Raw genomic sequence first — 22,663 nt, 5'->3', positions numbered from 1 at the left:
ACTAGAATAAGCCATAGCAGCAGGAACTTGAGAAACCTCTTTGCCTGCGACGATGCCAGTGAAGCGATGCTGCGAAAGGAGCATGCAGGTCAGGTGCATCGGAGCAGAGGAAAAGGTTCTTTGTTTCCAGGTAGGATTAAAGCATCGATCATTTCCAAGAGCCAAGCCCAGTGACCGCAGGAGCAGTGAAAAGGGCCACAGAGGTGCGGGTCTGCAGCTGGGGGGGACTTTGTCCACCCCACCCAACCATCGGGTTGCCTGGGGCTCAGAGACATCTAACTGTCCCAGCTCCTGCGGCTTCTGAGAACTGGAGAGTCAGTGGGGTGACTGCTGCACTCGGGCCCAAAGCTGTGCATTCCTTGTGGGATCCTGAGGTCTAACTGCTGGCATGCTCACAGGGACCTCGCTCCGGAGGAAGAGAGGAACCCTAAACCAGGGCCTTTCAGGAACCTCAGTCTCCTTACCTGAGGGATCCTCTGTGCTCACAGAGCTCTCTTCCTTTCAAAATTTGAGGGCAAGTTGTGTCCAAACATGCTTTTCTTGGATGTCACTAGGTATACCTGACCATATGGTTTCTGTAGTGTAGTGGTTATCACGTTTGCCTAACACACAAAAGGTCCCTGGTTTGAAACCAGGCAGAAACAGCTTCACTTTATCCCAAACTTTTTGATGTGCATTTTAAACATAAAAAAGCCTGCAAGAATCATAGGAGGAGTTCTGTGACTTCCTGAAAGCCTACTCAGCATTACAAAGTAGGCCTCCTTTGTCTGAGTCACTGTGGACACCAGGCCCAAGGAGGGCACAGAACAAGGCCAACTTGGGGTCATCTTTCAGTTCAGTTCAGTTGCTCAGTCGTGTCCGACTCTGCGACCTCATGGACTGCAGCACGCCAGGCTTCCCTGTTCATCACCAACTCCCGGAGCTTACTCAAACTCATGTCCATCGAGTTGGTGATATCATCCAACCATCTCATCCTCTGTCATCCCCTTCTCCTCCTGCCTTCGATCTTTCCCAGCATCAGGGTCTTTTCCAATGAGTCAGTTCTTCACATCAGATGGCTAAAGTATTGAAGCTTCAGCTTCAGCATCAGTTCTTTCAATGAATATTCAGGACTGATTTCCTTTAGGATGGACTGGTTGGATCTCCTTGCAGTCCAAGGGGCTCCCAAGAGTCTTCTCCAACACCACAGTTCAAAAGCATCAATTCTTTGGTGCTCAGCTTTCTTTACAGTCCAATGCTCACATCCATACATGACCACTGGAAAAACCATAGCTTTGACTAGACAGATCTTTGTTGACAAAGTGATATCTCTGCTTTTTAATATGCTGCCTGGGTTGGTCATAGCTTTTCTTCCAAGGAGCAAGCATCTTTTAATTTCATGGGTGCAGTTACCATCTGCAGTGATTTTGGAGCCCAAAAAATAAAGTGCTGCACTCAATATGCCAGCAAATTGGAAAACTCAGCAGGGGCCACAGGACCAGAAAAGGTCAGTTTTCATTCCAATCCCTAAGAAAGGCAGTGCCAGAGAAGGTTCAGACTACCACACAATTGCATTCATCTCACATGCTAGCAAAGTAATGCTCAAAATTCTCCAAGCCAGGCTTCAACAATATGTGAACCGTGAACTTCCAGATGTTCAAGCTGGTTTTAGAGGAACCAGAGATCAAATTGTCAACATCTGTTGGATCATCCAAAAAGCAAGAGAGTTCCAGAAAAACATCTACTTATGTTTTATTGACTATGCCAAAGAGTTTGACTTTGTGTGTATCACAACAAATTGTTGGAAAATTCTTCAAGAGATAGGAATATGAGACCACCTGACCTTCCTCCTGAGAAATCTGTATGCAGGTCAAGAAGCAACAGTTAGAATCGGACATGGAACAATGAACTGGTTGCTATCTGGGAAAGGAGTAAGTCAAGGCTGTATATTGTCACTCTGCTCATTTAACTTCTATGCAGAGTGCATCATGAGAAATGCCAGGCTGGATGAAGCACAAGCTGGAATCAAGATTACCAGAAGAAATGTCAATAACCTCAGATATGCAGATGACACCACCCTTACGGCAGAAAGTGAAGCAGAACTAAAGAGCCTCTTGATGAATGTGAAAGAGGAGAGTGAAAAAGTTGGCTTAAAACTCAACATTCAAAGAACTAAGGTCATGGCATCCAGGTCCATCACTTCATGGCAAATAGATGGGGAAACAATGGAAAAAGATCACCTTTACAATCTGGAAATCCCCTCAGTTCCTCTGGCATGTAAATCTCCTCTATACCCTGACAGGTAGTATAGCTCCAGAAGTTCATCCCTCTGAAGCACATTTGGTTTACATGAGAGAACAAAAGAAACCAAACCCAACTCTTCACCTGAGGCTGGAGCCAAAGACACAAATAAAGAACTCCTCTAACTGAGCTGTCAGGCACGAAGAGTCCATACACATGCCATTATCAGGAGAGGCACCTGAGCCACATCAGAGGTCAGGAAATAGATCCACCCATCACCCCCTGAGAGCCAGTCTGCACCTTTTTCTAATACAGACAGCAGAGGTTCAGACAGAGAGCTGGACCTTGGCTCTGATGCACACAATGCTAAAGCTAAGCCAGAATGTAATCTAGGGGCAAGAGCTGGGGGACTTGCACAGCTTTATTCAGCCCTGCGCCACTGGCAATCACCTCCTTTCCTGCTCTTGGCATCTCAAGAAGTTAATTTTTACTTTTATAGTTTTTACCTGGAGACACTAAACCAGATACTTTGCAAGATTCCTTTGTGGTCTAGTGGCTAGGATTTGGTGCTTTCCCACCCCAGACCATGTTAGACTCCTGGCCAGGGAAATCTTTTTCTCTCTTGCATGTGTGTGTGCGTGTGTGCATCTGGCATGTGTGTGTGCGTGTGCTCAATCTCTCTGGCATGTGTGTGTGCGTGTGCTCAATCACTCAGGCGAGTCTGACTCTTTGGGACCCCATCAACTGTAACCCACCAGGCTCCTCTGTCCATGGGATTTTCCAGGCAAAAATACTGGAGTGGGTTGCCATTTCCTTCTCCAAAGGATGTCCAAAGTGGGGGTACTGATACTGCTTCTACAATGAGAATCCCAGAGGATAACATCCAAGGGGACTTTGACTTTTCTTACTGAAATGTAGCTTCATTTCCTACTAAAATGAAGAAGAAAAAACAAAAAGTTTAGTTTTACTTTATCATAGAGATAAGTTAGTATGTACCTTGTGTGCTAGGTATAAGAAAAAAATCAAGCTGAAAATAAGAATTCTCAAATATTATTAACACTCTATTCTAATAATTGACAAAAAATCACACAGAAAATGTTGTATTTATAGAGAATATTCCTTGTATGTATCACACAGGTAAATAATTTTGGTCTAAAAACTGTGTTGCTTTTCAAATACTGTAATAACATGGAAAATACTGGTAACAAAGTACTCTAGTTTGCACAGTCTTGGATTTATTTTCTCTTCAAATTCTAATAACACTGACTGCCTAACTTTGCTATACTGGTTTTACTTGTTTATCAAAAAATTTAAGGGACTTTCCTGGTGGTCCAGGAGCTAAGACTCCTTGCTCCCAATATAGGGAGCCTAGGTTCCATCTCCAATCATGGAACTAGATCCTGCATATGGCAAGGAAGACCTAGTGCAGATAAATAATGCAAATAAAACAATAAATTAAGAAAAAGTTTAACTGGATAAACATTTAAGTTTATAAACTTAAAATTATGTGTTCTCAGAAATTAAATATACTATATAATATATGTTAAATGGAGATGTAGTACTATAATTCTAGAAATCATAATCAATCCACTTAGACTTTGGGGTATCATTTACTGTATGATTCCAACGTGCATTTCTCTATTATGTGACAGCTCAACTTTTGATTTTAAGGTCTATGTTTATCTGAGTTCTTTGACTGATATTAAATTAATTAATGTGTGATCTTTGCCTGTATCATGTATAACCAAGATAGAAATGAGAAACACTATTTTCCTATGATGCTGCCTCCTATGTTTATAGATTACAGAATGACCATATGTGAACAGGTTGAGAGGAGGCTCAGGTGCCTTTTATGGGAGATTGGTGACTATTTCCATCAGTGTCACTATAAGAATTGTGGAACACGTGGAATGTCTGCTCCATGAAGTGGGAAGCTGTTGCTGAATGTCTACTGTTTTCCTAAAGTGCTTATTTATGTAATTAAAAAAAAATTGTTTTGGTTCTTAGTTTTCTGCCTACTAAATCTGAAGTCATCCATCTTCATTATGCTTCTCTTATCTCCATCACTGCTAGAACCCTAGGCCAAGATGAGCAGATTAGCCTGGGGAAAACTGCCAGGAATCATTTCTCCTCCTGCTGCACCACCCCTTTTCAATGCCTCCAGATATGAGCTCCACAGGGCAGAGACCTTGAGCTGACTCACTATTCAGATCTTTCTTCCTTTCCCCTGCCCATAGCAGGGCCTAGCATCTAATAAGTGCCTGAGAACTTCTCAGTGATTAAAGGCAATCTAGTGCAATGTCCTGGAAAGGGGAAAAGAAGAAATTAGGTAGATTGGGGGAGGCCTAGAGTATGAGGGACAGAGAATGACAGACAGAAAAAGAAGCACACTGAGAGACTAGAAAGAATGTCCAGGAACTAGATTTACTGTGTGAAAGCCTGAGTGCTCATGAGATTCAACAGGGAATTCATCAGGGAAGGTCGACTAATAACTCTTGGTACCAGGTCTGCACAAGATGGATTGTCAGGTGGAGAATCCTATTGGTCCCAGCAATTTGTCTCAAATGGGATAATTTTTGCAGAAACAGCCAAACATTGTCAAGGAATCATAAAGACACAGTTATTGGCATTCCAACACAGTCTTGAGTAAGAGGGTGGCCAGTCATTAAATGTGTGCATCCAGATGGCAAAAATGTATTCATAAAGAAAAGTGAAGAACAAATATCTGAGACCAGTGTTTTTTTTCCCCTGTCCTATCCATAACTGGAAGTTTAGTGTGAAGCAACTGGAAGTCATTTGGGGTAGTCTTCTCAGACTCAAATAAATAGGTCATTACCAAAAATAATTACAATTATTGGAATGCTATCTAAACATCTTGGAAGTTTAGCTGTTGAACATGTGCAGTAGGGTATACTGGGTAATGTCCACTTAGAGTTTTGCTGTACCTCTGGCTTAACTGAATCAAGAGGGTACCCATCCTCTTACTAGAGTATCATACAGATGTGTACAAAGCTCGTCATGATGGCAAGAATATGAAGAAAAAAGCTCTTTCATGGATTTGGAAAGATGGAAATACAAATTGGCACACCTACTATGGAAATCAACTTAGAAACACATAAGATGCCTTCAGTTCAGTTCAGTTCAGTCACTCAGTCATGTCCAACTCTTTGTGACCCCAAGACTGCAGCACATCAGGCCTCCCTGTCCATCACCAGCTCCCGGAGTTTATCCAAACTCATGTCCATTGAGTCGGTGATGCCATCCAACCATCTCATCCTCTGTCATTCCCTTTTCCTCCTGCCCTCAATCTTTCCCAGCATCAGGGTCTTTTCAAATGGGTCAGCTCTTCGCAGCAGGTGGCCAAAGTATTGGATTTTCAGCTTCAACATCAGTCCTTCCAACGAACATTCAAGACTGATTTCCTTTTGGATGGACTGGTTGGATCTCCTTGCAGTCCAAGGGACTCTCAAGAGTCTTCTCCAACACCACGGTTCAAAAGCATCAATTCTTTGGTGCTCAGCTTTCTTTGTGGTCCAAGTCTCACATCCACACATGACTACTGGAAAAACCATAGCCTTGACTAGATGGACCTTTGTTGGCAAAGTAATGTCTCTACTTTTTAATATGCTGTCTAGGCTAGTCATAATTTTTCTTCCAAGGAGTAAGTGTCTTTTTATTTCATGGCTGCAGTCACCATCTGCAGTGATTTTGGAGCCCCCCAAAATAAAGCCTGTCACTGTTTCCACTGTTTCCCCATCTATTTGCCATGAAGTGATGGGACCAGATGCCATGATCTTAGTTTTCTGAATGTTGAGTTTTAAGCCAAGTTTTTCACTCTCCTCTTTCACTTTCATCAAGAGGCTCTTTAGTTCTTCTTCACTTTCTGCCATGGTGGTGTCATGAGGTGGTGTCATGAGAGTGGTGTCATCTGCGTATCTGAGGTTATTGATAGTTCTCCCAGCAATCTTGATTCCAGCTTGTACTTCATCCAGCCCAGCATTTCTCATGATGTACTCTGCATATAATTTAAATAAGCACGGTGACAATATATAGCCTTGACGTACTCCTTTTCGTATTTGGAACCAGTCTATTGTTCCATGTCCCGTTCTACCTGTTGCTTCCTGCATACAGATTTCTTAAGAGGCAGGTCAGGTGGTCTGGTATTCCCATCTCTTTCAGAATTTTTCACAGTTTATTGTGATCCACACAGTCAAAGGCTTTGGCATAGTCAATAAAGCAGAAATAGATGCTTTTTCTGGAACTTTGCTTTTTTGATGATCCAATGGATGTTGGCAATTTGATCTCTGGTTCCTCTGCCTTTTCTAAAACCAGCTTGAACATCTGAAAGTTCACGGTTCATGTATTGTTGAAGCCTGGCTTGGAGAATTTTGAGCATTACTTTGCTAGCGTGTGAGATGAGTGCAATTGTGCGGTAGTTTGAGCATTCTTTGGCATTGCCTTTCTTAGGGATTGGAATGAAAACTGGCCTTTTCCAGTCTTGTGGCCACTGCTGAGTTTTCCAGATTTGCTGGCATATTGGGTGCAGCACTTTCACAGCATCATCTTTTAGGATTTGAAATAGCTCCACTGGAATTCCATCACCTCCACTAGCTTTGTTCATAGTGATGCTTCCTAAGGCCCACTTGACTTCACATTCCAGGATGTCTGGCTCTAGGTGAGTGATCACACCATCGTGATTATCTGGGTTGTGAAGATCTTTTTGTACAGTTCTTCTGTGCATTCTTGCCACCTCTTCTTAATATCTTCTGCTTCTGTTAGGTCCATACTATTTCTGTCCTTTATTGAGCCCATCTTTGCATGAAATGTTCTCTTGGTATCTCTCATTTTCTTGAAGATATCTCTAGTCTTTCCCATCTATTGTTTTCCTCTATTTCTTTGCACTGATCACTGAGGAAGGCTTTCTTATCTCTCCTTGCTATCCTTTGGAACTCTGCATTCAAATGGGTATATATTTCCTTTTCTCCTTTGCTTTTGGCTTCTCTTCTTTTCACAGCTATTTGTAAGGCCTCCTCAGACAGCCATTTTGCTTTTTTGTATTTGGACTGACAAAAATCAGATTTACCCTCCTGCTTGAAACCTCACCCTCCCTTTCTTGCCTGCCCCCACAGGAAAAAAAGGAAAATATATAATGCCAGTTTCTAGACACAGGAAACTGGGCAAAAGAGGACAGCTGAGAATCACCTGAGAATGAGAAACAAGGCGAGTCCTGCCACTGGCCCACGTGACCGCTTTCAGAGCATGTCCAGGTTGGGCATGAGAAGTGCGATCTGAGACCAGCTCTTTGGATTGTTGAGAGGAAGCTGAGTTTTGGTGGAGAGCAAGGCAGCTAGGGTTCAGAGAGCAAAGGTCCAGTGATGAAAGAGAAAAAGATGTCCAGGGATACTAAACAGTCTCCCTGAGGTACTAAACAGAGTTCTGATAAGAGCACACTTGTGGAGAATTACCTGAGACCAAGAAAAGAAATTTTGGATCAGATCATGGAACAGTGCCTGGTGTTCACACGGGACAGGCAATTGTTCTCACTGCCATCAGCCAGACTAGACGATTTATATAACTCATGAGCCTTAGGGCAAGAACACAGCTCTAGAATAATCAGCCCTACACTGACCTTCTGAAAAAAATCATAAAGCAAGATCCAAAGAGATCAAACTGTTTACAAGTCACTTAACTGTACTAACTGTACCCCAATACAAAACTCAAAATAATTCATAGGTATATCAAAGTAGCTAGTATCCAGAAAGGAAATTTTGATAATGTCCAGCATCCAAACAACAACAACAAATGTCAGGCATGCAAAGAGGCATAAAAATATGATGCAAAAGGAAGAATATAGTCACTCAGTCAAAACTGACCAGAACTGACATGATGAAAAAGTCAGCAGAGAGAACTTTAAACAGTTACCATGACTATCTTGCATATGTCCAAAGAGTTCATTAGAAATGTGGAACATACAAAAATGGCAAAAAGCAAACTTTGGAGATAAAAACAATAACATCTGTGAATCAACAACAAATTAGACATTGCAAGAAAAAAAAGGAATACAAAGCCTTGAACCACTGAAACTATTCAAAATGAAATGGCAATAATTTTTTTAACTGAACATATTAATAGCATCACTGAATGGTAGAGCAACTTTAAAAGGCCTAACACAAGAGAGTATTTGGAGTCTCAAAAAATACCAGAAGAAATTTTTTGAAGGAAAAAACTTTGAAGAAACCCAAGAGGACATACTCCAATCATAATGAAAATTATAAACCCACCATCTAAGGAGCCAGATGAACTGTGAGCACAAGGAACAGGAAGAAAACTGTGCCTAGTCACAGAGTAATTAAACTGCTCCAATCCATTATAAAAGAAAAAAAGATGTCCAATGAGCCAGAAAGAAAATACACAGTACATTCAGAAAGCAAAAGTAAAAATTATGTCAGATTTCTCATCAATAACAGTGGAAGTGAGAAGACAGAGAAGCAACATTTTTAAAGGACTGAGAGTGAAAAAGGGTGGAATCTTATGCCCCCTTCCCAAATCTATTTGAAAATAGAAGTTGAATGATGACATTTATAGACGTACCCATGCTTAAAGACTTTGTCACCAGAACAGCCGCACAGAAGAGAAGTTAAAGGAGCCCTCCAAGAAGAAGGGAACTCACGTGAACTGGAATTACTGATGGACACAAAGGAAATGAAGGAAAAGAGACATGGTCTATGCATGGGAAACATATGATTTTTTATCAATTAAATGTCTTTAAAAACATGGGGAATTTTTTTTAAAAGTAGTAACCTTGGATTTGGGATTCAAAACATATGCCAAGTAAAATACAGGACAACATAAGCATAAGGGCAGGCAGGGGAGAAATGTGAGGAAGTGTGCCATCCCTTGGAGGCAGGCTGTGCTAAGTTACAGATGTATGTATGCTATAATGCCCAAAGCAGTTGCTGAAATAACAAAATATTTACACCCAATAAGTCAACAAAGGCAAGAAAAAGGAATTATATACAAACCATGTAAAGGCTATGACAGAGCAATTACTCTCCCAGGAGTCTACCCTGTAGCCATGTGTGCAAGAATGATGACTGTCATAGGAAAAGCATAGAACCAAATTAATTACAAAAGTATATGGAAAGGGATAAATAAAGGCTACTACAAACAGTGAAAGAAATTTCATTGGTGAAAGGAGTTTACAGGGTAAAGATAATGAGCCTGCTGTTTCCTGAATTCCAGGACCCCCACTGACCTGCTTTCCTCCAGAGACCCTTTCTGAGGATCAGTGACTATCTGGATATAGGTTCTCGTGTTTGTGTATACGAGCTTGGGGACGACGTGCAGACTAGAAATAATCAATCATACATCACTTACACTCCAAAAGGCAGAAACACGTCCCTGGGTGGGCTTGAACCACCAACCTTTCGGTTAACAGCCGAACGCGCTAACCAATTGCGCCACAGAGACTCGACACTCGCTCAGCTTTGGTCTCAACAGAGTGACTAATACTCAATCACTCACTCATCCTCGCAGAAAGCAAGCAAAGCTACAAAGGTAGGGGAAGCCACCTGCCTTTCGGGGGAGAGCAGCGCGGTCTCCAAGCCTCGGGCCATCGGAGAGACGGAGTCCACTCAGTGTTCGTTCCCGTTGGAAAGCCGGGCGTCGGGCGACTCCGAAGGCAGGAGTGCAACCGAGAGTCCCTGCCACGTCTTACTCCACACCCGCCTCAGGTGCCAGCGCCCGGATGCCAGGCCTGAGCCGAGGGGGGCCCGAGGGAAGCTGAACCCGCGGTGGACTCAGTAACGGCTCCCGGTTTGCTCCACCTTCATCCGGCCATCTGCACCTTTGGGCAGCGGTTTAGTAGGTGTGGTCCGTGTGGCTTAACGGGAAAGAGATCACATACAAAGAGGAAATGTGAAAAGGAGTCAGAGCAAGCAAAGATATGGATGAAACCTGCCAGCAGACCTTCCAGGAAGTCTGTGAAGAGGCTTGGGCCAGATCCTCAGAAAGAAAAATTGCTTTTTTTAAGTAGCAAAATGGGGAGGAAGAATCGGAGAAGAGCATGAAAGAGAGAAAAGCACACGAACTTCTGTAAGTGTCCAGGAATGAAACAGTGTGGATTTATTTATGTGGAGATAGTTACCTGAAGTCATGCTGTGCATTGTGCTTGTATAGTGTATAGTGCTGTATTGTTGCTGCCACCTCAGTTCATATCCAGGCTGTATCAAGTTAGTGTCTATAACCTCTTTCCATTTGCTTTTTTTTTTTAATTGGCATATAGTTGATTTACAGTGTTGTTAGTTTCAGGTGTACAACAAAGTGATTCAGTTATACATACATTTTATTCAGATTCTCTTTCTGTATAGGTTTTTATTACAAAATATTTTATTTATTTATTTACAAAATATTGAGTTTAGGTCCCTCCCTGTGCTAGAGGTCCATATTGGTTATCTATCTGATACACAGTAGTGTATATATGTTAATCTGAAACTCCTAATTTATCCCTCATTCCACCCTTTTCCCTTTGGTAACCAGCAGCTTGTTTTCTACATCTGAGGCTCTATTTCTGTTTTGTATATAATTTCATTTGTATCATTTTTGTTTTTGTGTTTTAGTTTCCACATGCAAGTGATATCGTATTTGTCCATCTTACTTCACTCAATATGAGAATCTCTGGGTCATCCACATTACTCCAAATGGCATTATTTCATTCTTTTTTTTTTCTTTATGGTTGAGTAATATTCATTTTGCTTTTAATTCCAGCACGAGTTATTCTGTTTAGCAGTGGTTGGAGAGCAGTTTGCTGCTGGCCCTGCATCTGTATTCTGTGACGAGTAAATCCCACAGCACACAAGTGGGCTGGTCAAAGCAAAACCTAGGTCAACTGCTTGTCTCACTGTTGAGCAGAACATATTCCAAAGTGGAAACATTGCCTCTCAAGTAGCTTTGTCTGTAGCTTGCACTAACGAAATGATATGGTCAATGACTTTTTCTTCTGGAAAAGGTATTTCTAATATCAGTAGTTTTTTTTTTTTTTTTTACACTAAAGGAGAATGAGTTTTCAATGTGTTTACAATAAAATGCAAACTAGTTGTCACAGTTTACAGCAGCTTGTCTCCACCCACCATCCACTGATTTTTATGGAAACAGTAAATCATTGAACTATACTGCACACCATGTAAAAAGCACACATCTTTAATTATAGGCCCAATTTGTGAACTTGGGCATATGTAATCACCACCCAGATGAAGTTATAGAAAACTGCTACCATCCTAGCAATGTCATTTGAAACCCTTTTCAGGCAATTCCTACACAAGATCACTTAAATACTAAATCTGAAGTCTATTGCAATCATGTACTGTTGCCTGCTTTTGAAACTCAAATGAATGAATGTACATTTTTTGTCACTGATTTTTGTTTCATGCAACATTTTGTTCATTAAACATATTCATACTGTTGTGTATATCACTTATTAATTTTGGTATTGTTGGAATAATTTTGGTGGGGGTTTTGTGTTAATTGGTGTCCTTGATGAATATTCTTGGTGTTTTGATGAATATTCCATATCAATCTTTTTGTATACTTCTGCATTCATGGATGTACTGCAATTTTGGAATCATGGAGTAGGTACAAGATTAACTTTATCAGAAATTGCCAACAGTCTTCTAGAATGATTTCAAACAGACTACTACAGATGCAATTGCTCCACAACTGTCAGCATTTGATGTACGAATTCTTTTAAATACAATCATGCTGCAGGGTAGTGATATCTCCATGTAGTATTAAGGTTTATTTCCCTGATGAGAAAAAATGTCAAGAATATTTTCTTATAACTTTTTGTTATTAAAATATCCATCTTTGTGATCCAGTAAGACCTTGGCTTAGGCTTCCCAGGAAAAGGAAATCAGGTCCTGTTGGAGACAGAGACCCAAGCCTGGGGAGTTCCCAGGAATGGCTGCTTCAAATCCAATGACTGGCCCACCAAAAGCACTCACCCAACCTTTCAGGCCTTTGCCATTTCCACCCACTCTTCAGTAGAGTGAGGGTGGATTATATTTTTTAAATATTCTCTTTCAATCCATTCATTCACATTCATTTCCCTGAGTAATTTGAGTTTCCAGTTCATCTCACTACCACAAAGGGAAAACTGTTATTGTTGACATAAGCAGAAAGTATGTGTAAAAATCAATACCAGAATATCAATATGATGGTGATCCAGGTAAATGTCCTGACTCTCCAGCTGCTGTTGTTGTTTGGAATCCCTGTGGTCTCCATCTGGCAGTGGGCACATTTTCCCTTTTCCCTTGGACACTCACTTAGAAGACCTGTTAGGATAAATGTTATGTCCACTGTAGGACAAGAGGTGAGTGAGGAAGAGGGGGTGGTGGATGGGGGGGTGGGAGTGTGGACCAAGCTTGCAGAGGGAGCAGTAGATGAGACAGCACAGTGGCTGTGTGTGTGTGTGGCTCTGGAAGAGTTGATGAAAGGCAGTCAGTCTGGTGGGTGAGAGAGTGTGCTTTGCCTGTGTGGGAAGGGGCAGGAGAATTGGGAGATCTTTGCTAGAATTACTTTGCAGACAGTGATTTGGTAAGGGTAGAAGGGCGGAGGGTGACCCTGAGTGAAAGACAGTGGCTCTCGGGGTACGTGCTTATAGTTAGCTGGCAGCAGAAATACCTGATCTTGAAGGGGCTTTCTCCAGGGCAAAAACTTGTCCATTGCTTTCATGTGGTGCTGAACTCCGTGATTTCCTTACTAGTGGGAAACTTGACTTCAGAATTTCTGCTTGATAATCCCTAGATAGTAAAATATGTATATTCATTTAGGTGAGTTTGAAAAAAGGACAAGCTTAATCTGTGGGGTGGCCATCAGAATAGCTTAGAGTAGCAGAGGATGAATACGCATTACTTGGAAAATGTATCAAAGGGCTTCATCATATATCAAAGTGTATCTTCCATACTACGTTGATAAAAATTTTTCTGAATTTCGATCCTGGTGATGATTTCACATCAAATAGCTGTTCATTAATGATTTGTGCATTTTGTTCTGTGATTACACACCTTAATAATTTCCTTTTGGGATAGAATTGGCGGTCACATTTCAGAGAACCCAGTGTAGACCACTACGGCGTTTAAGAAAAGAAAAAAACAAGGAGATGCCAGGTGTAACCTAATGCCGTGACTCGGATTCGAACCGAGGTTGCTGCGGCCACAACGCAGAGTACTAACCACTATACGATCACGGCGCACCACAACCCAAGCGTTGACAATTGTCCTTAATCTATGTCATTTAACATAAAACGATTCCAATTACTGCACTAATTTATTCTTGAAAACTCTACTCAGGTGTTCGTATTTTCTCTTTCACTGGCTTCCGCTCTCTTCCTCTCATTTCTGATACATGATGAGAAAACAAAACAAAATCAAAAACCAATTCTCATCTCCCCAGATCCGGCACGTGCCGTCTGGGTAGTCTGACTGTCCTCGTCCCCACCTCGCCGGGTTCTTTCCCGGCTCTTGGCGTTTGTTCCTTGGACCGACCCTCCCCTCCCGCTGGTTCCAGCTCTCGCCTCACCGACCGCGGCCGAGCGGAGGGAGGGCAGCGCCAGAGGCTCAGACGGCCGGATGAAGGCGGAGCAAAGAACCGAAGAAATACTGGAGCCCAGCGAGTTGATCAGCTTCCTTCGACCCCTACCTATCCTCCCGTCTCAGGCCGGGCGTCTCAGGGCGCTGTTTCTGAGAGGGGAGGGGAGGGGAGCAAGGCGCGGCTGGGGCATTCGGCACCCAAGGGGATGAAAAGAAGGCCATTTGTATTGAGCTTTGAGGCGTGATTATTTAGAGCCTTTGCCTGTTAACCGGAAAGTTGGTGGTTCTAAGCCGACCCAAGGATAACTTTCTCCTTGTATCTTTTAAGTAAGTACTCCAAGGCTTTGTGGTTCTTTCTACTCTGCTCTTCCTTTCCAAAAAATGCCTCCTTCACTAACCTTCTGTCCCTCGTTTCTGGACCTAAACCAAGAGCAGGTTGCCTGGTCAGGGTCACTGGGAGTCCAAAATATCCTGAAAGAGTGCAACTAGCAACTTTATCTCTTTATGTTTCTCCTTTTCGGTGCACGTTATAAACCCTACAATCTTCCGTTATTTTTAAAAATCTGTCCCATATTTCTAAGAGATTTAAATTTAAATCTTATATGTTTCCTTCATCCCTTTGTGTAAATCCAGATTTCCAGCTGGTGTCAGTGTTGTACTTCCTGGAGGACTCCTTTAACATTTCTTGTAATATAGCTGATGAAGTGTTTAAGCATTTTAATGTCTCAGTTCAATTCAGTCTCTGTCTTCTCTGGTTCTTTGCAACCCCATGGATTGCAGCATGCCAGGCTTCCCTGTCCATCCCCAACTCCTGGAGTTTGCTCAAACTCATGTCCATCGATCCTACCATGTCATGCCATCCTACCATCTCATCCTCTGTCGTCCCCTTCTCCTCCTGCCTTCAGTCTTTCCCAGTATCAGGGTCTTTTCCAGTCAGTCAGTTCTTCTCATCAGGTGGCCAAAATATTGAAGCTTCAGCTTTAGCATCAGTTCTTCCAATGAATATTCAGCACTGATTTCCCTTAGGATTGACTGGTTTGATTTCCTTGCAGTCCAAGGGACTCTCAAGAGTCTTCTCCAACACCACAGTTTAAAAGCGTCAATTCTTCAGTGCTCAGCTTTCTTTATAGTCCAACTCTCACACCCATACATGACTACTGGAAAAAACATAGCCTTGACTAGACAGACCTTTGTCGGCAAAGTAATGTCTCCACTTTGTAATATGCTGCCTAAGTTTGTCATAGCTTTTCTTCCAAGGAGCATGTGTCTTAATTTCATGGCTGCAGTCACCATCTGCAGTGATTTTGGAGCACAAGAAAATACAACCTGTCACTGTTTAGATTGTTTCCCCATCTATTTGCCATGAAGTGATGGGACCAGATGCCATGATCTTAATTTTTTGAATGTTGAGTTGTAGGCCAGCTTTTTCACTCTCGTCTTTCACTTTCCTCAAGATGCTCTTTAGTTCCTCTTCACTTTCTGCCATAAGGGTGGTGTCATCTACATATCTGAGGTTATTGATATTTCTCCCCTGCAGTCTTGATTCCAGCTTGTGCTTAATCCAGCCCGGCATTTCACATGATATACTCTGCATAGAAGTTAAATAAGCAGGGTGACAATATACAGCCTTGATGTACTCCTTTCCCAATTTGGAACCAGTCCATTGTTCCATGTCCAGTTCTAACAGTTGCTTCTTGACATGCATAAAGGTTTCTCAGGAGGCAGGTAAGGTGGTATGTTATTCCCATCTGTTTAAGAATTTTCCACAGTTTGCTGTGATCCACACAGTCAAAGGCTTCCTTTGACTAAAAAGTCTTGGTCAATGAAGCAGAAGTAGATGTTTTTCTGGAATTCTCTTGCTTTTTCTATGATCCAAAAGATGTTGGCAATTTGATCTCTGGTTCCTCTGCCTTTTCTAAAGCCAGCTTGAACATCTAGAAGTTCTCTGTTCACATACTGTTGAAGTCTAGCTTGGAGAATTTTGAACATTACTTTGCTAGCATGAGAAATTAGTGCAGTTGTGCAGTGGTTTGAGCATTCTTTGGCATAGCCTTTCTTTGGGACTGGAATGAAAACTGACCTTTTCTAGTCCAGTGGCCACTGCTGAATTTTCCAGATTTGCTGGCATATTGAGTGCAGCACATTCACAGCATCATCTTTTAGGATTTGAAATAGCTCAGCTGGAATTCCATCACCTCCACTAACTTTGTTTGTAGTGATGCTTCCTAAGGTTCACCTGTCTGGCTCCAGGTGAGTGATCACACCATCATGGCTATTGGGTCATTAAGATCTTTGTTGTATTGTTTTTCTGTGCATTCTTGCCACCTCTTTACTGTTTTTGTCCTTTATTGTGCCCATATTTGCATAAAATATTCCTTTGGTATCTCTAATTTTCTTGAGATCTCTAGTCTTTCCCCTTCTATTGTTTTCCTCTTTGTTTGCATTAATCATGGAGGAAAGCTTTCTTATCTCTCCTTGCTATTCTTTAAAATCTCACCTCCAACAGCCAGCCCCAGGTCTAGGGCCCTGAGGTCCAGACTCAGTGACACTTAGGAACTCAGTGCAGAAACTCTTCTGCATTGGATCTTGATGCAAAATACAATTCTGATCTGAGTAGGAAGAGGAAGTCTCCTGTGAGTACAGATGCAGAGTTTTCCTTGACCGGGAATCAAACTCAGGCCACAGAGTGGTGGACACCAAATCCTAGCCAGTAGACCACCAGAGAGCTGTACACAAAAGATGACTTAGAGCCTCCAAATGAAAATTGAGAGTGTAAAAGATGAAACCAGAGGTGCAGAGAACAGGAAATTGCCCAGCAGACCAGAGCTCTGTGCAGCTGTGCAAGGCTCCCAGCCCTTGACCTGCTTGCTCATTGCCCTTCAAATCCCCTTTCCTGGGGGACACTTCTGTTTCTGAGACCAGGTCCCAAAGTATCTACTGAGTCCCTCCTGGTCTAGCTCTAGGGCTGTGTGCTGCCTTGCTGCTCTCTTTGTGAACCTCCATTTTCCCTCGACTCAGGCATTGATTTCGCTTTCAAGGGGTGATGAGCAGATCCGTCTACCTCCAGATCTCTGACCTGGCCTCGGGACCTCTGATGACCGCACGGGTACCAGTTCCTTTCTCTCCGTGACCGTCTCAGTTCGCGGAGCCTTAAATTCTTCATTTCCGTGACTTTGGCTGGAGCCCAGGGTGAGACCTGGGTCCGATCTCTTTTCTTCTACCAGGAAAATAAGACTGCTCCTCAAGTGTGCTGAGGTGGAAAAAGCAAGTGAGCTTTACGGGAATGAGCTCCTTGGTTTTCAGTGACAATCTGTGAACATGTGAAAGATACAGCAGCCCGACAAGGAGCCGGAGGGGTTTCCGGACGTAAAGGTGACCCGAAGTCAGCCTTGTCCTTCCACCCTGGGATGAACTGGGCCTGGACTCTGCAGAGACTCGGAGCAGAGAAAGGAGGGCTGCTTTCTTGTGCTGAGTAGACTTTCAGGTGGTCACCAACTCCTCCTACAGCTACGTCAGCTGCCTCACCCCGTGCCTTTCGCGCCTTTTCCTTTTGCCAATGAGAATGCAAATCACAGGGGGGAAAAAAGAGACCTATTTCCGCCTGGTTTTGAACCGACCTTTCACGTGTGAGGCAAACGTGATAACCACTACACTACGGAAAGGCGACAGTCGCTGCCACTGAGTACTGTATCCAGGAAAACCCAAGGTTCAGCCGCCACTATCCAAGCCACCAATTTTTAACATTCATGCAGAAACCTTGGAGCCCCACGCTCTCTCAGGCACGGAGACGGCGGCTCCCGAGGGCCCTGCTTTAGGGTTCCTCATCTCCCCTGAAGTGAGGCCCCTCGGTCCCCCTCAGACTGCCTTCGGGGTCCCGCACCCAACGCAGAGTCCTCAGACCCTCAGCTGCGCACCCGAGAGCAGAGGTCGCCCCCGCCGACTCCCCAGCTCCCGCAAGCCGCAGGTGGCGAGGGGTGGGTCCGAAGCCCAGGAGACCTTGCAGCCCGCAGTGTGGACGCCACCCTTCCCGGGCTGCGGACCTCAATGGCCCTTTTCACGGCGCCGGCCGTCAGCGCTCTGGGCTCTCAGGAATGACCGACGCTTCCAATTCACTCAGAACCATACCCCGCTCCCCGCTGGTCCTTTACACCTGACTCCTGTGCTGTTTCTCTGCAGCACTTCTCCGGTGTCCTCTTGGCAAAAGGGAGAACACCTCTTTGGTGTTCTCTAAAATTTCAACCCGCCGTCCCTGGGTGGGCTCGAACCACCAACCTTTCAGTTAACAGCCGAACGCGCTAACCAATTGCGCCACAGAGACAATGACGCAATTGTCTGCTTGCCTCTGCCTGGAGTAGACACTTCCCTGGTGGTTCAGACGGTAAAGTGTCTGCCCGCAATGCTAGAGACCTGAGCTTGATTCCTGGGTCAGGAAGATCCCCTGGAGAAGGAAATGGCAGTACTCTTGCCTGGAAAATCCCATGGACAGAGGAGCCTGGTAGGCTACCGTCCACAGGGTTGCAAAGAGTTGGACACGACTAAGCGACTTTACTTACTTACTCATTCAAAGGATAAGACCTTTATCCTGAGGGAAAGGGTGCCACATCCTTCCCCCTACCTGCCGCAGATGCCAGCGCCCTCAGAGATACCGGGATCCAGGGCTTGGACCCTCGGGGCCTGAACCGAATGAGATCCAAGGACAGCTGAAACCGGTGGGCGCCGATGATGGCTCTTCCTGTATCCTCGCCTACACTCAATGAATGAGAGTTTGCCCACCCTGGCAAAGGCCTCCGGGGCCGAGGTTGTGCTTAGGTTTCCTGTGTCCACTGGGTAGTTTCCACCAGTGCAGAGGTCTGGTGATGGTCGCCCTGTGTCTGCACCCCTGGGACAGGGTTTGGCACTCACCGGGACACTCTAACACTTGGATGGCTACATTGTCGTCTTTAGCCCTTTGTCCCGTGAAGACCCCTGAGGACATATAGAAAAGTTTTCGAAGTGAACAGTTCTTTTGAAAAAGCCTTTATCCCAGCTATTTGATTTACCAGCATCCCATGGGGCGGGCCATGGAAAAGCTTATTGGGCACAGCCTATCGGATGGAGTTTGGGTAGCCCAGCTGGGTAGACTGTATTTTGTGAGGTCCACCTGGAAACGGGAAGGCGTGGGAATTGAAAACCAAGCAGGGAAGGTGGGTTTGGGAGGAGGGCATGGAGACCTCCCAGGAGGCTTGGGAGAGAGGAGCATTGTCTCAGTCCTCATAACAGAGTGGGGAAGGAGGCAAAGGGCTCTCCCCAAAAGGAAAGAAGGAGGCAAGGGAGGTGGGGAAGTAGGGGAGATGAGAGGGGAAAGGGAGGGACAGGAGAATCAAAGAATTTGTGCTTCCACCCATCCCTCCTCCCTCTTTTGCCCTCTCTCTCCTATTTGCTCTTCTTCCCATCTCTACAACTGAGACATCCTGACACAACTACATCTGAGAAAAAAGACCCAACTAATCTGTGCTCAGAAGCATAAACCCTTGGTTGTAAGAATGGTTCTGCCCATGTGTGGTCTTAGACGAATAAAGAAATTTCTTGTACCTCTCTTCTTTCTTCTGTAAAGTGAAAGCAATAAGACCATTCTTCTTCATTCCATTGTCAGATGTGCCTGGATTTAGAAACTATTGTATCAAGAACGTTATAGGCAGTGAAATAATATTGTTGTCATTATTCTCTGAATCTTTTGACAACCCCTACCCTTATTTATTTCATGTTAAATTAGCTTGTTGCTTCTAGAAATTTCAGTAAACAGAATCAAGACACTGGCTGCTGTGACTGTTCTTTTTCACCAGTTCTCTGATTGCAGGTCTGGAACCAACATATGGGCTGGAGGAAATGGGAAGAACACACATCTCTACCCAACACAATCTGACCTCACCTGATTCCCTCCTTGCCCCTTGTCAGAGCACGGTTTTCCGGGCATCCTGGCTATTCTGTGATCTCTCAACATATTTTCCATGGATATCTTTTCTTCCTATATCAGCCACAGACCATTTCTGATCCTTGCACTTATAAACTTTTACTGACCTTCAGGTTCTCTTGGAAGAGCTCTTTGTGTTGTTTGTTACCACTCAACTTCTTCATTATACAAAAAAGTTTCATCTTCTCACCCCGGAACTATGAACTTCCTCCTCATAAAAGAACTTCCCCTTTGCCTCCTTCTTCCTTGAGTCAACCTCTGTCCAGTCTCTGGGAACAAAATAAGTCTTCAGGCAACACTGGGCTTCTTTCTGACTCTGTTTTTTGGCCATTAAAACAGATGCTACTTTTTCTGTTCTGTGTATTGGATAAGGGAAGAAATGACACTGGGTAAAAATGAAGAAGGAAAGACAATTATTCTGGGCCATAATGTGGATTTATACCTATTATTCATGTAAATATTTAGTGTAAAGGTATTTTGTGTACATAATACTGTCTACACTGTAAGACAGCTTAGATACACACCTTCTATTATCCAGCAATCAGTGCTCTTGGGTACCTTGATTTTGTGTGCTTTTTAAAAAATTGTGAAGTTTCTGGATCTTGATACGTTAATTGGAATGAAATTGACTTGACCAATCTAGTACATCATGAGAAACGCTGGGCTGGAAGAAGCACAAGCTGGAATCAAGATTGCTGGGAGAAATATCAATAACCTCAGATATGCAGATGACACCACCCTTATGACAGAAAGTGAAGAGGAACTAAAAAGCCTCTTGATGAAAGTGAAAGAGGAGAGTGAAAAAGTTGGCTTAAAACTCAACATTCAGAAAACGAAGATCATAGCATCCAGTCCCACCACTTCATGGGAAATAGATGGGGAAACAGTGGAAACAGTGGCAGACTTTTATTTTTGGGGGCTCCAAAATCACTGCAGATGGTGACTGCACCCATGAAATTAAAAGACACTTTCTCCTTGGAAGGAAAGTTATGACCAACCTAGATAGCATATTCAAAAGCAGAGACATTACTTTGCCAATAAAGGTCCATCTAGTCAAGGCTATGGTTTTTCCAGTGGTCATGTATGGATGTGAGCATTGGACTGTGAAGAAAGCTGAGCGCTGAAGAATTGATGCTTTTGCACTGTGGTGTTGGAGAAGACTCTTGAGTGTCCCTTGGACTGCAAGGAGATCCAACCAGTCCATTCTGAAGGAGATCAGTCCTGGGTGTTCACTGGAAGGACTGACACTGAAGCTGAAACTCCAATACTTTGGCCACCGAAGTTGCGGTTGGGCGAAGAGTTGACTCATTGGGAAAGACTCTGATGCTGGGAGGGATTGGGGGCAGGAGGAGAAGGGGACGACAGAGGATGAGATGTCTGGATGGCATCACCGACTTGATGGACATGAGTTTGAGTAAGCTCCAGGAGTTGGTGTTGGACAGGGAGGCCTGGCGTGCTGCGATTCATGGGGTCACAAAGAGTCGGACACGACTGAGCGACTGAACTGAACTGAATCTGACAAAAAATGTGTGACTGCCTAAATGTCAGAGCCCTGCCTTGTGGCCCCTGTGGCATGTAGTTGATTTGAGTCACCCCAGGTGAGTTTGGCCTGGTTTGTCTGAGTGTTTTGTTCATTTTTACTTATCTTGTAAATCTAATATACACTTGCAAAAAAAAAAGAAAAAAGAAAGAAAGACTACCCTCGCATCAGAAGTGTGAAGAATAGAATTTTCCAGCTCCACTCTCACTGGACTGCTGACACACTTCAGGTCGGGTGCCTAGAAGAACTGCCTTGGGATTACCAGCCAGACGGATGGAGCCTAAAGAAGCCCTTATCCATTTCTGGTAACAAAGAGCAGGTATCTTTCAAAGGGGTTCCATGGTGTAACAGTGAGCACTCTGAATTCTGAATCCCATGATCTGAAAACTGGGTGGGACCTTTCTGGTTAATTAGAACTAGGACACTTTTTACTCCCCTAATAGGACCTGCCTTCCAGCTCCCATGTCCCCAAGCAGCGTGGTTCACACGGGCCCGTCAGACAAGTGTGGGAACGACCCAGGACATCCTTGCTGGACCCAGGCAGCTCTGCACATCCCTGGCCATTGGAGGCCCAGCCCCTGCCCTCCTCTCTATCCCTCTCCCAGGGGAGCAGCAACCTAGCCAGTGCCGTCCCCCTGTCGGGTTACGTAGGGTCTTGGGGGCAAAAGGGAGAGGCTGCGCCCCCTGAGTCCTGCCCTGCGAGGGGGCTTCATATTGCACGTCTTGTAGTCACTGATCAGACAGGATGGCAGCTTTCCAGTACAGGGTTCCAGACCTGACTGGGAAGAACTATGTTTTATTCAGGTTCTCTATTATTCTGAATATTAATTGACCCTATCCCAGTTTATTATGATTTTATTTAGAGTTTCTTGCTCCTAAGTCTCCGCTGGGCATGCAAAACTGCTGTTTGGCCAATATTTGAACCTTGACTCTTGGAAATCTCATCTGTTGGTCCCAGCTCAGCCCAAAAAAGGAGCGTGAGTTGCAGATTTCGGCATCTGAGGAAACTCCAGGTCCCTGACCCACGGCCGCCGGGCCAGGCTGCTCCAGGGCCAAAGGGGAGAGGAGCCACTGGGAGTCCAGAGCCAGACTGAGTCCTTCATCCTGCAGTTACTGTTCCACCAAGAAGACTTCCTATGATGGTGAGCAGAGCAAAACAATTGTGTCCTCTACTGCTTGGGAGAAAAATATGGATGAGGCCCGTGATGGACTTGAATAGCTAATTAAAGTGTTCCCTTCCGGGTGCAAAGGAGCACTTCTCAGATTCTTATATTTTGGAACCTTCAGTGGTTAAAGAAGGACTCGGTGACAGAGTTGTCTTTGTTAAGTCGCTCAGTCATGTCTGACTCTTTTCGGCGGCATGTACTG

General features: G+C 44.0%; 4 non-coding genes across 4 annotated transcripts; 1 reads left to right on the top strand and 3 right to left on the bottom strand.

The window, feature by feature from the left end:
• Window positions 1-571: 571 nt before the first annotated feature.
• Window positions 572-644, top strand: TRNAV-AAC (transfer RNA valine (anticodon AAC)). The gene has a single exon. It is a non-coding gene; the product is annotated as a tRNA-Val (tRNA).
• An 8,972-nt stretch (window positions 645-9,616) lies between these two features.
• Window positions 9,617-9,690, bottom strand: TRNAN-GUU (transfer RNA asparagine (anticodon GUU)). Its single transcript has one exon. It is a non-coding gene; the product is annotated as a tRNA-Asn (tRNA).
• A 3,703-nt stretch (window positions 9,691-13,393) lies between these two features.
• TRNAH-GUG (transfer RNA histidin (anticodon GUG)) lies at window positions 13,394-13,465 on the bottom strand. The gene has a single exon. It is a non-coding gene; the product is annotated as a tRNA-His (tRNA).
• Window positions 13,466-18,049: 4,584 nt separating this feature from the next.
• Window positions 18,050-18,123, bottom strand: TRNAN-GUU (transfer RNA asparagine (anticodon GUU)). The gene has a single exon. It is a non-coding gene; the product is annotated as a tRNA-Asn (tRNA).
• Window positions 18,124-22,663: the final 4,540 nt, after the last annotated feature.

The sequence above is a fragment of the Bos javanicus genome, chromosome 3 (genome assembly GCF_032452875.1).
Source record: "Bos javanicus breed banteng chromosome 3, ARS-OSU_banteng_1.0, whole genome shotgun sequence".
Classification (NCBI taxonomy): domain Eukaryota; kingdom Metazoa; phylum Chordata; class Mammalia; order Artiodactyla; family Bovidae; genus Bos; species Bos javanicus.
This window is presented reverse-complemented; position numbering and strand designations above follow the sequence as displayed.